Raw genomic sequence first — 14,084 nt, forward strand, 5'->3', positions numbered from 1 at the left:
AGCTATATAAATTAAATATTTCATCAAATTTCAGCAAAATCGGATAAAAAATTAAGTTTTATGGGCTCCAGACCCTTAATGGGGAGATCGCTCTACATGGCAGCTATATTTAAATATAATCCAATCTAAGCCATACATAGGTCGGGTGTTGGGTGGCCCAAAACTATTCACTGTTTCAAATTTCGGCGAAATCGGATAAAAAATAAAGTTTTATGGGCTCCAGGCCCTTAATCGGGAGATCGGTCTATATGGCAGCTATATCTAAATATATTCCGATTTGAACCGTATTTGGGTCAGATGTCGGGAAGCCTAAAACTACCTTTTTGGGTGACTTCCACGGGGGAATTCATCTATTTAAATAAATAATAAATAAAAATAAAACATTAAGCATTCGGCCACAACACAATATTATTTTTAAGACGCGATAGATTGATTACACATGTACGACAATAAACACGACTTAAGACTTACATCACAGATTTACATTATGGCAACACCGTAACTGGCACTAATGTTGTCGCTGTCTTCCTTTAATTCATTCATTGTTCTCCCAATGTTTTGTTGGATTCTTAAGCTTTCTATCATCAATCTCTGCTTTTCCTTTCTCTCATTGTCCAATATTGTGACGATGTCAAAGTCTGTAGAGTGGCCTTTGCTCAGTGCATGTTGTCTCTTTTCTTTTTTCAGCATCTGTTTTGTGTTCTCCCATCATAATGCTAAGTGCTCCTTTTTGTCCGAATGTATATTTTGTTGCATTCGTCGTTGCGTTGTTATTTTGTTGTTGTTTACCTATTGGCGCTTTAGTGTTTGTAAATATAGAGTTTAGTGTTCTGTATGATTTGCATATACAAAGTTCATGTTGTTGTTGTTTATTATTTTTCTAAACTGTTGGTTGTCAAACAGGCCGGGGATGTAGTTTACACTGTTAAAATAGTTTACTGTTTTATTGAATGTGTTTGGGTGGAATTTTTCTTTTTCTTTTTTGATTTTAATTTTAATTTCGTCGATTAGAGGAATTATAGTTTTGGTCGGAAAGCTATTGTTTTTTAAAATGTTTGTTATTATTGTTGTGTTTTTGTGATGAAATCGTTCATCACTGATACTAAGAATTTTGTATATTTCGTTTTTTGCTGTATGGATGATTTGGGATTTTGGTTGTAGTAGTTTGGGTAGTTTATTATTCTTCCGGATGTGGTCCTTTTTCTGTACCAGTCAAAAATTATCGTGCTATCGGTTCGTATCAGTCTAACGTCTAAATATAATATAGTTCCTTTCTTCTTAACTTCTATTGCAAATTTAATTTTGTTATGATATTTATTAAGCGTTTGGAGGATTTTATCTGCATCATCCTTGTTGATTATTGCTAAATTATTATAAATTATGTCCTTATGTTGTAGCTCAGCTATGGTGCCCCCATGGGCATTCCGAAAATTTGGTTATATATTTTATCGTTGAATGTAAAGTAATTGTTGTCTTTGAGACAAAATTGTAAAATTTGAAGGAAAGATTTTTATGGAATTGTTGTGTGTTTTTTTTTAATGTGGACTGGAGTGTTTGTAAAAAGCGATATGACGTCAAATGAAAGCAGTATTTATGTTTCGGCGAGTTTGATATATTTACGGTCCTGTTTCAATTGGGTGGAATTTTTTATGTTGTATTTCGTGGAAACCAAATTTCCTAAAATTTGACCTAGGAATTTGGATAACTGCCCTACCGGAAATGGGGCAGGTCCCCAAACCTGTCACGGGATAGGTCCTCTGGTGATGGGGACCGGTCCCAGTTCTCGTCTCCTTACATGGAAAATACCTATCACTCTTATAAGGGTTTGTAGCTCGAGGTGACAAATTGCCAACATTCTAACACCGTTGGATAGGTTATGGGACAGTTCGAAAAGGATGGGTATACTTTGCAAGTATTTTTAGGGGGATAACATTAACTAGCAAATATATTTAACGGAAATGCAATTTTTAACAATAATCAAGCGACTTTTTAAAAAATAATTAAGAATCATAAGTTATGAGATTTGAAACTTTTCATTCCCTGTAGGATATGTTCTGTGATAGGTTACTAATATTCCAGTTTAGGACCGGTTTATTTGGGGCAATTGACTACACATTTCCTGTAGGGTGAACAATGAACATTGACGGACGATACTATGGGCCTTAACGGTGCGTTTGACTTGTGTATTTTGGCGAGGCGACTTTGACGCTGAGCATTGTAATTTTCTCTTTTCAAAGAGCTTTTTATGTCGGATACCAGGTTGTTGTTAGCCTTCTGTAATTTGTTGGTTGGGTCATTTCTTAGGATTTTGTGTGTTTTTGTCCTGTAAAAATGTTTCCATTTTGTCGTTGTAGTCCATTTTGAATATAGATTTGGTTCCCTTGTCTGCATGTGCAATAATTATTTCCTTATGCCCTTTAGAAGAGAAAAGTGGCTTTAAGTGATTTTTTTAGATTACTTTTAATGAATGTTTATCAGCCGCTCAAGGTATGTAGCGCTTCGTTTGGATATCTAATCTTTAACGTTCGGTACACTGAGATCATACAGTTGTTATTAACAAACCAGTGCGAAGTCCTTAGAGTTTTGGACTGATATCCTTAAAGGATTTCAATGTTTGATTTACTGATATGTCCCCATAGTTCTATTCCGTACGCCCAGATAGGTTTCAGTTTTATTTTATAAAGTAAAACTTTGTTCTTAAGCTCAATTGAGACTTTGGTCCAAGTAGCCAATACATTTTCTTGGTTTTAATTTCAACTTCCTTTCATTTTGTTTTAATGTATTCATTCCATGTTAGCCGCCGATTTAGATGAAGTCAAAGTTGTTGCAATGCAGGACAGGTTTTATTTCGTAGGCAAATTCTACATATTCCATTTGTTAAACCATGAATGTAGCTGATCAAGTTGCCTTGGAATGGATTCAGATGCGGTACTCGAATTCGAGCTAGTTGATAATATGGCAGTATCGTCAGCATATGTCGCCAGAGTCATCAGAATTGACCAGCATATCCGAGGTGAAAATATTTTATATATTTGGCCCCAATACACTTCCCTGCGGCACACCTGAACTTATACATCCTATGTCCGAGTCTTCATTGTTTACAGATACGATCTCTGATTAAATTAAGACTTAAATACAATAGTAAGAAATAAGGGGTTGGTACTATCATCTTTAGCTTTGAACCAGACAAGATCGAAGACTTGTTTTATATCCAAAAATACAAATGAGCAATATAATTTGTTTTCAAGAGATCCACGTATAACTTTTATGATTCTATAGCATTGCTCTGGAGTACCATGTTCATCTCTAAATCCAAACTGATGGTCTGACATGACATAGTTTGTATCCAGTATAGGTAATAGTATTTTAAGTAAAAGTCTCTCTAAAACCTTTGACAGTGTGGATAGCATGCTGATGGAGCGATATGAGCTAAGTACATTCTCAGATTTATGCACCATGATAATTTCTGCATGTTTCCACTGCGTTGGAAAATGAGATAATCTTATTATTGAATTAAATAAGGAATACTACCCTTTTTTTAGGTAGAGATTGCAGGGCTTTAGCAGGAATGTTATCATAAACAGGAGATTTTTTTCCTATTAAATTTTTCATCTGGTCTTCCAACTCTCTAAATTTAAAAGCTTATTATATAAATTCATTTATCTTATCGTTATCAATGTTGTTATTTGCTGCAAATGGTGTAAGAATCGTCTCTAAATAGCTTTTATAAGCTTAAGCAACTTCAATATCAGAGTTACACCAAGTCCCATCCAATTTTCTAATGGGAAATAGCCTGCTTTTGGAGATGTTTTATGTATTCAGTTGCTTTATATAAATTATACGAATTGTAATTTGAAGGGGTTTGTTTACTGACTGAATTATTCTACCCACCATTAGACATTGCGTTTGCAACACATCGAAATATCCATTTCCGACCCTACGTATATATATTTCGAATCGTCGTAAAATTCCAAGACGATTTAACGATGCCGTGTGTCTGTGCGTCCGTCTATTACTCTACAGCCTTCAAAAAGATATAGAGTTGAAATTTGGCACAAATACGTCTTTCTGCTGCACGCAGATTAAGTTCTTGAACGGGTCAAATCGGACCATACTTTGATAGAGCAGCTATATAGACCGATGTGCCGATTTTGGGTCTGAAGCCCATAAAAGCTTTATTTAGCACCCGACTTCGTTGAAATTTAAAATAGTGAGTTGTTTTAAGCCTCCCGACATCCGACCTAAATATGAATCAGATCAGTTTATACAGATATAGCTGTCATAAAGACCGATCTTCTAATTTAGGGACTTAATCCCATAAAAAGCGGATTTCTTCCCTGATTTTACCGAAACTGTTACTTGTACATAAGTTCTCGGGACCTGAATAACATAGGATCGAGACCAGCCCCTATTTAGATATAACTATGGATATAGCAGTGGAGTTATAATAAAATAGGATGGTTATTACATCCAGAGTATCCAAAGTTCGGCACGGCCAAACTAATAACTTTTTACTTGTTTTTTATTTGCTTTAAACATTCTTAAAGGTGCTGGGTAGCGCGTTTCAGGATCGTTTTATCAGCCGGATGTCGAGTTCTTTGCCATACTTTTCTTAATCTTCTTTAAGATTTTATTACATTCCTTATTTCTTGCGAAAACTTTATATTAGCTTAGGGCTCTACAGTTTTGGCTGGAGTTGAATGATGAGCTAAAATTTCTGAGCCAGTTTTAAGAGAAGTTCTTAGATCCAAATGTGCATTAATCCATTCTTGGAACGAGCTAATATATGTATTTGGCGAAAATATATGGTTATCAGTAGGCTTCATAATGGAAATTGTTTTAAGATTAAGCAAAATTGGTGAATGGTCCGAGCTTAGGTCGTCACAAGATTTTATATCTAGGAGATTCTGCAAGATACCAAAGTACACTAAAAAATCTAACAAATCAGGAATATTTGCAGTACCAGTAAGACCAGTAGAAATGGTTTTCAATCCGTTTTTTGGGATGCACTGATATAATAGTGTGCCTTTTGGGTTATTATGGCGCGATCCCCACCAAATTTTGTTGACGTTAAAATCGCCGCCCACGATAAACTTGGATCCAGCCGTTTAAAAAAGTTTTAATAATCTGCACAAATTGCTGGAAAATAAGCTGCGAATATGGCATCCGAAGCGCCGTTTTCGCAAAATATTTTTTTCACGTAACCAATACGCAGAGGATGTGCTCTATATATGCAGTGCATTGCGTTGGCAATAAGGAAAGTCAAGGATTGGAGGAGGGAAAGAAGGAGTAGTGTTTATTGATATTCGTCTTAAATTTCTGAACGTCAATGTCAGTGAGAAAGACATTAGCCGGAAGTCGATTCCCCAAACGAAGGTTCGGGCAAAAATGAATTTCTCAGTAATGCATGGTTTGGTCGACTTGCCAATCAATTACAATGGGTGTAAGTTCCTGGCAAGTCTTGCAAGTCTCCTAACATCAGGGATAAGAAGACGTATATCCTTGGAACACAGGCCATGAAAGTTACGATAGAGCAGTACAACGCTACCCACTTTCCGACGATGTTCAAGAGAAAAGCAATAGAGTTGAATACTCTACTGTCCCCAATCAACACCATCGCTTTCCGTTGAACCAGGTCAAGTAGCTCCAAGGGTGATTATTGAGTTCCTGTCCATATATGAGAGTTATATTCCATCCTCGGCCTGATGTAGGTAGTATAGATATTGAGAAGATCAGAAGAGGTGAAATACTTCTTGGACCGCTTAAGAAATCCTCAAACACTTTAATGCTTCTATCGACACTTCGAATACGATAGATATCGACCATTATAGTGCGTCAGTCAATCGCTTGTGAGGCAAGAAACAGCACTACGTTGTCTGTGCGTTCATTCTACCCCACTCGGAAATAGTCAACAAGTCTTGGGCGAGCGTCTCGTCCATAATACGCTTCCTGTCCACAATTTCTTGAGAACTGGGCCTATGGTCGAATGAATATGAATGACTACTGTAGTCGGCAAATGAGTAGACTGGATCCCAAGTCTGACCTATTGGATCTTCAATGAAAATAAGAAATAGGGAAGGGGAAAGGACAGAACCCTGTGGCACACCTGGCGTCAATGTTTACTCTTCGGATGAGAACCCATCTACAACAACTCGTATAGCGCGATCTCTGAGAAAGCTCGATATAAATCGAACGAAGTTATTACCGACTCCAAAAGCGACAAGCTTTGATAAAAGTGCACCGTACCAGACCCTATCAAATGCCTTGGAGATATCCAAAGCCACAACCTTACTTTCACCAAAATGGTGGATAGAGCAAATCCAACGTTGCAACAGAAATGACATTAGGTCTCCCGTAGAACGATTTCTGCGGAACCCATACGGTCTATCGCTAGGTAGGCAATTTTTAGTCATAAGCATGGACATTATATTAATTAGGGTGTTTATTAACTCTTATCTGTTTCTCAAGCATGGTTTAATTTTTTTGTAGAATAACATTCTCACCAACTGGCCCACCGCGTATCGTCTGCGAGTATCAGATCCCATTTTGTATAATTTGATTTTAGTTGTTTAGTGGAACAAAATTATCTGGCATAGGATTGGTTCTAGCCCGTGTTGTTCTTTTACTCACCAGATTTTGGTTAAACCTGCAACCTTTATAAAAGGACGTGTGATTCTCCAGGCAATGGACACATTTTGCTGGGGTGCTTACGGCTTGCTTGCATTCCGCTGAAGAATGGTCGAGGCCGCATTTAACACATCTAAGTAATTTACTGCAATAAGATTTGGTATGTCCAAACTTCTGACACCGATAACAGTGAACAATGTCTTCACATTACTTTGGTGCTTCAACTTGCATAATTGCGTTGTCGAGAAAGCGAATATTAAAGACTTCTTTGTTGTTCGGATTGGGAACAAGTTCCACAAAAAACATAAGAAGAGGATTTTTTTTAACTCGACTAATTATTGTACATTACGAACACTGCCAACTTCATGGCCGTGGGTTTAAAGAAAAGCTTTTATATTGGCTATACTGGTTGCATAATGGGGACCTTTAATTACAACACGATATGCTCGTTCGGGCTTAAGTAGGAATGTGTGATACCTTTTTATACCCTCCACCATAGGATGGGGGGTATACTAATTTCGTCATTCTGTTTGTAACTACTCGAAATATTCGTCTGAGACCCCATAAAGTATATATATTCTTGATCGTCGCGAAATTTTATGTCGATCTAGCCATGTCCGTCCGTCTGTCCGTCCGTCCGTCCGTCCGTCCGTCCGTCCGTCCGTCTGTCTGTCGAAAGCACGCTAACTTCCGAAGGAGTAGAGCTAGCCGCTTGAAATTTTGCACAAATACTTCTTATTAGTGTAGGTCGGTTGGTATTGTAAATGGGCCATATCGGTCCATGTTTTGATATAGCTGCCATATAAACTGATCTTGGGTCTTGACTTCTTGAGCCTCTAGAGTGCGCAATTCTTATCCGATTTGAATGAAATTTTGCACGACGTATTTTGTTATGATATCCAACAATTGTGCCAAGTATGGTTCTAATCGGTTCATAATCTGGTATAGCTGCCATATAAACCGATCTTGGGTCTTGACTTCTTGAGCCTCTAGAGTGCGCAATTCTTATTCGATTTGAATGAAATTTTGCACGACGTATTTTGGTATGATATCCAACAATTGTGCAAAGTATGGTATAAATCGGTCCATAACCTGATATAGCTGCCATATAAACCGATCTTGGGTCTTGACTTCTTGAACCTCTAGAAGGCGCAAATCTTATCCGATTGGAATGAAATTTTGCACGATGTATTTTGTTATGATATCCAACAATTTTGCCAAGTATGGTTCAAATCGGTTCATAATCTGGTATAGCTGGCATATAAACCGATCTTGGGTCTTGACTTCTTGAGCCTCTAGAGGGCGCAATTATCGTCCGATTTAACTAAAATTTTGCACGTAGTGTTTTGGTATTACTTTCAACAACTATGTTAAGTATGATTCAAATCGGTTCATAATCTGGTATAGCTGTCATATAAACCGATCTTGGATCTTGACTTCTTGAGCCAAGTGATGGCGCAATTCTCATCCGATTTGGCTTAAATTTTGCATGAGGTGTTTTGTTATGACTTCCAATAACTGTGCTAAGTATGGCCTAAATCGATATAGAACCTGATATAGCTGCCATATAAACCGATCTGGGATCTTGACTTCTCGAACCTCTAGAGGGCGCAATTCTCATCCGATTTGGCTGAAATTTTGTACAAGGCCTTCTCTCATGACCTTCAATATACGTGTCTAGTATGGTCTGAATCGATCAATAGCTTGATACAGCTCCCATATAAACCTATCTCCCGATTTTGCTTCTTGAGCCCTTACAAGGCGCAATTTTTATCCGAATGAACTGAAATATTACACAATGACTTCTACAATGTCAATCAGCATTCAATTATGGTCCAAATCGGACTATAACTTGCTATAGCTCCAATAGGATAACAGTTCTTATTCAATTATTATTATTTGTCTAAAAAGAGATAGCGCACATAGAACTCGACAAATGCGATCAATGGTGGAGGGTATATAAGATTCGGCCCGGCCGAACTTAGCACGCTCTTACTTGTTTCTGTCTCCTCTAGGAACTTGAATACCTTACGATAATTATCCACAGACTTAATTTATAACCTAACTTGCCCATCCCTTTAAAATATCTTCAATTTGAACCCATATTTTCATAATTAGGTTGATTACATTTCCTTTTAGTCCTGTTGGGGTTTAGGCTCTCTGAAGGATGAATCCATATTTTAGTGTTTGGTTGATAACATGCTACTAAAACACTCGTGATTGCTACCTTATCATGATCGTGGGTTTTAGAGGCTGGGATGACCCCCAGGCACATGACGCCATTTTTTATGTCACATTCGCTATACCTTCCATTTGAGACATCATATTGCTTTGATCACGCCTTTCGTCGCATTACTTCTAACAATCCTAAAGGGGTCATGTACTTTTTGGGCATGTTCGTTGAAAAGGCAACCTGTCACACATCCCGTTTTTTCATCACAGAATCGTTATTCACTGTGATCATTTCAAAAAAATAGATTATGAGCCCATCACATATTGCAAAATAATGCATCCTCTCCCTGCTTCTTTAAACTGTTCACCAACTGTTTTGTTCATTGAGTGCATAGTATAGCCACACAATTAGTTACTTTGACTGAGAAGAAGCATTCATAACCGGCTATCTTTGGAATTTTCTTTCTTCTATGTTTAAATAATAGCCGATATTATTATCATTTTGAAACATTTCATAAATCACGGCTTCTTACTATGTAGATACGACCATGTAAAATCTATCGTATGTTTATTGTCCTTAATTAGTTTCAAGAATGGGTACCTCAAATGCATCATTGTAAATAAATGTAGGCAAGCAAACTTTACGGGATTTAATACAAAAGAAGAAAATAATTTTCAAATATGCCTCTAGAAATTCTACAAAACATTTGCCTTGATATGGAGTGTGATATCTGAAAAAGTTATAGTAACATTTCTTTCACATGCTTTATTCAGCCTATTGTTCAAGGGACAATCCGAAACTTTAACCACCACAAATGAATGATCCAAAAACTTTAGATGCCTTTGCAGGCAGCGGACATGATATCGCCAAATCATAGAATATCAAGCAGCTTTGTAGACAGCTGCTATATCTTGGAACAATGTAACACTACAAGTTTAAGATAATGTTTGGAACAACCTGTTGTATCACGATAACGAAAAGGGCAATTATGCTGCTGTTATACAATCAAACATTGCAATAAAGCCTGAATGTTCAATTAATAACCTCTCAAAGTAGATGAAGGTCGATGGTGATGTCACATGCTGCGTTATTGTATCTGATGGCATAATACAAATGGCTAACCAAAGCGAAGAATACGAGACTAATGGGGATTCCGAAGAATCACACGGAGAAAACTCAAGAAATCCTTCATAAGCTTAAGCAATAAAGACATTTAGAATGTCTTGAAAACAAAAGTAGTTCATCAATTTGTAGAGAAAGATGTTAAGAATACACGGGCATAAGTATTTAAAATATTTATGTACTAGCATCCCGGTGGTCCGCTTCGCTAGCTCCGTTTTGATTTGGCTTATTAGTGTAGGACTTCCTAAACCCTAGGTAGTATCTCAGTTTAGAAGATTATGAAGTTTTGTTATAATTGCGTATAAAATTTCAGAAATATGGCACCTATAACCAAATCTGGTCCGATATGGATCAAATTAAACAAGGATATAATAATCATCTGATTTTATCATAACTCCACTTCTATATCCATAGTTACATCTTAATAGGGGAAGGTCTCGATCATATTTTATTCAGGTCCCGAGAACTCATATACAAGTAACATTTTTGGACAATAAATCTGGGATTAAGACCCTAAAATGGAAGATCGATCTATATGACAGCTATATCTAAATATAGTCCGATCTGAAACATATATAGGTCGGACGTCGGAAGGCTACAAAAAAAATTCACTATATCAAATTTCGGCGAAATCGGGTAATAAATAAAGCTTTTATAGGCTTCAGACCCTTTACAGGCAGATCGATCTACATGGCAGCTATATCTAAACATAGTCCGATCTGAACCATATTTATGTCGGAAGGCTTAAAAAAATGCACTGTTTCAAATTTCAGCGAAATCGGGTTATAAATAAAGCTTTCATGGGCTTCAGACCCTATGGCAGCTATATCTAAATAAAGGATATATGGGCATTAGACCCTTTATCGGCAAATTGGTCTATATAGCAGCTATATCCAAATATGGTCCGATTTGGCCCGTTCAGGAACTTAACCAGCGTGCATCAAAAAGTCGCATCTGTGCCAAATTTTAGCACAAATCTCAATTTTTGAAGGCTGTAGAGCGATTACAACAGACGGACGGACAGACAGACTGACAGACATTTGGACATCGTTAAATCGTCTACGACAATCCGAAATATATAAACTTTGTAGGGTCGGAAATTGATGAAATGAATATACCCCCTATCCTATGGTGGTGGGTATAAAAACAATGCATCGGAAAAATCATTAAGTCGCCCAATATATTGGGTTGCCCAAAAAGTAATTGTGGATTTTTTAAAAGAAAGTAAATGCATTTTAAATAAAACTTAGAATGAACTTTAATCAAATATACTTTTTTTGCACTTTTTTTCTAAAGCAAGCTAAAAGTAGCAGCTGATAACTGACAGAAGAAAGAATGCAATTACAGAGTCACAAGCTGTGAAAAAATTTCTCAACACCGACTATATGAAAAATCCGCATTTACTTTTTGGGCAACCCAATATATTGTCAAGGTATAAATGAATCCCAATTTTGAGCGCTTTAGCTCAATTCGTAAAGATAGAACCAATTTGTACGTTTTAGTCCCTTAATGTAGGATTTCGCAAAAAATAAAAATCTTCTGTTCGCTCAAAATTTATAGCCAAGGTGCAGCTGTATCCCAATTTTGAGAGCTTAAGATCATTCTGTAAAGAAAGTACCATTTTGTATATTTTAATACTTAAATGCATGAATTAAAAACAAATCTTCTAACCGCACAATATTTACTGGCAAGGTGTACCTCAATCAGAGTGGCAAAAGTGCTTCGACAATTGGTTCAAACGCATGCAAATATGTATAGATCTTAATGGGGAATATTTTGAAAAACAATAAAGCGATTTTCGATGATTAATATTTGCCCGTTCGCGCTGGCCAAATATGTACCACTTCGTACTTTTTAGTAACTTAACGTACGAATATCGCCAAATCCAGCCTTATCCTGTGCCTATGATCCAAGACCAACATTCGTGCAAAATTTCATGATTCTAGCTTTAGCCGTTTAGCGATGATCAGCCGGTCAGTCAGTCAGCCAGCAATCAGTCAGTCACGCAACTCTTTTATCTATACAGATATATATTTTATACCAAGCTATATACCAATGTATATTAAAATCATAGAAACTCTGCATTTCTTTAATACCCTTGCCTCTCATATATTCCAGTAATGAAATATTATCTATGCATTAAAATACCATCAAATTGTGATAGTATTACAACAGTACTGCGTAAGCACAAGTGAACACTATGTCATTATATACATTTCTGATAATCTATGTGTCTATTGTTTCCTTTAGTTTTGTGTCCTTTCTTGCAAATATTGGGTTGCCCAAAAAGTAATTGCGGATTTTTTAAAAAAAAGTAAATGCATTTTTAATAAAACTTAGAATGAATTTTAATCAAATATACTTTTTTTACACTTTTTTTCTAAAGCAAGCTAAAAGTAACAGCTGATAACTGACGGAAGAAAGAATGCAATTACAGAGTCACAAGCTGTGAAAAAATTTGTCAACGCCGACTATATGAAAAATCCGCAATTACTTTTTGGGCAACCCAATATTATTATGAACAGTTTTTTTTTCAGCACCACCTCATTTATTTTCTAGGGGGGAGTTGGATATGAACTCAATCGCGTATTCACAAATATTTATTATTAAAGTTCAATTATAAAACGTGGTAAAATTCCACAGATATGGCTGGAAGGTACCATTCTTTTCATGCCATTCTAATCTCATTTGCAGCCTAAATTCTTGATAGAGTCGTAGTTTTCCTTAAGAAGCTTATGAGAGCATACTATTCCTTCCTGGAATGAAGCAACCCAACACCTGTTCTTCATTCATGGATGTTGGCCAGTGTTCAAGTATTGCTTCTCATGAACATTGCAGTAATAAGGCGCTATCTATGTACAGCAAAGTGTGTTCAGTTAAACCACCGAATTAAACGAACATTGTATTTATAAAATGGGCAAATTTTATTAATCACTGCAACTGCACAGCCTAAGTGGGTGTAGTATACGGCCATGGGAACTCCATTATGTTTCTATTATCCTTATTCAATTTAAACATATTTACCTTATAGGCTAACTACAAACTATTGATGTGAGACTTATTAATTTTGCCCTTTAGTTCAGTGCCTTTGTGCAATCCTCTAACAACAGTCCATGCCGTACCGCCCACGTTGCGTTAGGGGTTCCATTAGGTATTTCAATATGATATTCCATGAAACGTATTTTACACAGAAGAAACCACGAAATTATGAGAGCAGGATTGGACCATTTGTGTGATGAGAGGAGCAGAAGGACTATGGGTACTTCTAGGTATTGTGCTTAAAATGAGACTCCATTCCATATGGCTAGGTTAGATTGGAAAGAGGGTGCGAATATTAATCCACCCCATGCCACTATGGACATACCTAAGACAGTAATAGGCTTGATGTGCGCTCTTGTCCCATATACTGTTCCCTTGTTTCTAAAGGGATCATTACAAGTATTGTATTAATGCAAGCGTATATGCAAGTGGGCATATGAGCTGTTATCTGTTGATAAGAAAATTATTAATAAAAGCGACAGACTTTAATAAGGCTGACATAAGTTCCTTACTAATATACACACTCTCAGTTTTTTGGTAAAAATTGCAATGAAAAACAATGTAGTAATTTGACAAAAAAAACGGAGATTCAAACACAAAATTAAACAAGTATAAGCGTGCTAAGTTCGGCCTGGACGAATCTTCCACCATAGATCGCATTTGTCTCTTTTTAGGCAAACAAAGGATAAAAGAAAAGAATTGCTATACTATTGTAGCTTTATTTAACACGCATGTTGAAGATCATGAGAGAAGCCGATGTACATAATTTCAGCCATATCGGATAATAATTACGCCCTCTGGAGGCTCAAGATTTCAAGATCCCAGATCGGTTTAAATGGCAGCTATATCAGGTTATGGATCGATTTGAACCATATTTGGCACAGTTGTTAGATGTCATAGCAAAACACGTCATGCGAAATTTCAGCTAAATCGGATAAGAATTGCGCCCTCTAGTGGCTCAAGAAGTCAAGATTTAAGATCGTCGTATATGGCAGCTATATCAGGTTATGGACCTATTTGAACCATACTTATTTAAAACATACTTGTTGGATGTCGTAACATACCACATTATGCAAAATTTTAGCCAAATCGGATAGGAATTGCACCCTCTAGACGCTCAAGA

General features: G+C 36.6%; 1 protein-coding gene across 4 annotated transcripts in view; it reads right to left on the minus strand.

Annotated features, from left to right (window-relative positions):
- Positions 1 to 14,084, minus strand: part of LOC106093470 (zinc finger protein 136-like) — an 84,579-nt gene that overhangs the window by 64,801 nt on the left and 5,694 nt on the right. The window contains exon 1 of one of the 4 annotated variants that reach the window (XM_059366389.1): positions 472 to 856. The exons of the other annotated variants lie outside the window; for them this stretch is intronic. The gene's annotated coding sequence lies outside the window, so the exon portion shown is untranslated. Of the gene's footprint in view, positions 1 to 471; positions 857 to 14,084 lie in introns of those variants that run through there. 4 annotated transcript variants of the gene reach the window in all.

The sequence above is a fragment of the Stomoxys calcitrans genome, chromosome 1, assembly GCF_963082655.1.
Source record: "Stomoxys calcitrans chromosome 1, idStoCalc2.1, whole genome shotgun sequence".
Classification (NCBI taxonomy): Eukaryota; Metazoa; Arthropoda; class Insecta; order Diptera; family Muscidae; genus Stomoxys; species Stomoxys calcitrans.